The sequence below is a fragment of the Octopus bimaculoides genome, chromosome 28 (genome assembly GCF_001194135.2).
Source record: "Octopus bimaculoides isolate UCB-OBI-ISO-001 chromosome 28, ASM119413v2, whole genome shotgun sequence".
Taxonomy (NCBI): domain Eukaryota; kingdom Metazoa; phylum Mollusca; class Cephalopoda; order Octopoda; family Octopodidae; genus Octopus; species Octopus bimaculoides.
This window is the reverse complement of record NC_069008.1, coordinates 1,391,524-1,391,960: the sequence shown is the minus strand read 5'-3', so window position 1 is coordinate 1,391,960 and position 437 is coordinate 1,391,524. Positions and strand designations below refer to the sequence as shown.

At 43.2% G+C, this 437-nt stretch overlaps 1 protein-coding gene across 1 annotated transcript in view; it reads right to left on the bottom strand.

Moving 5' to 3' along the window:
* Positions 1-437, bottom strand: part of LOC106870584 (vitellogenin-like) — a 19,111-nt gene that overhangs the window by 5,521 nt on the left and 13,153 nt on the right. The gene's annotated exons all lie outside the window — the stretch shown is intronic.

The following is a 437-nucleotide window of genomic DNA, read 5'->3' as shown; positions in this document are numbered from 1 at the left end:
GTTTCGGTCATTAAACTGTGGCCATGCTGGGGCACCACCTTGATGAATTTTTTTAGTCAAACGAATCAATGCCAGTGCTTTTTCTTTCTTTTAAGCCTGGTACTTATACTATTGGCTTCTTTTGCTGAACCACTAAGTGATGGGGATGTAAACACACCAACAGCGGTTGTCAAGCAGTGGTGGGGGACATTCACACACACACACACACACACACACACACACATACACACACAAACACAAACACACACACGCACTCATGTATTATAGCCTTGTGCTGACCAAAGCTTTGTGAATGGAGTTGGTAGATGGAAACTGGAAGAAGCCCATCATATAAACATATATGTATGTGTGTGTATGTGTATGTGTGTGTGTGTTTCGCCCCACTTCCCACTGCTTGACAACCAGTGTTGGTGTATTTACATCCCTGTAACTTAGCA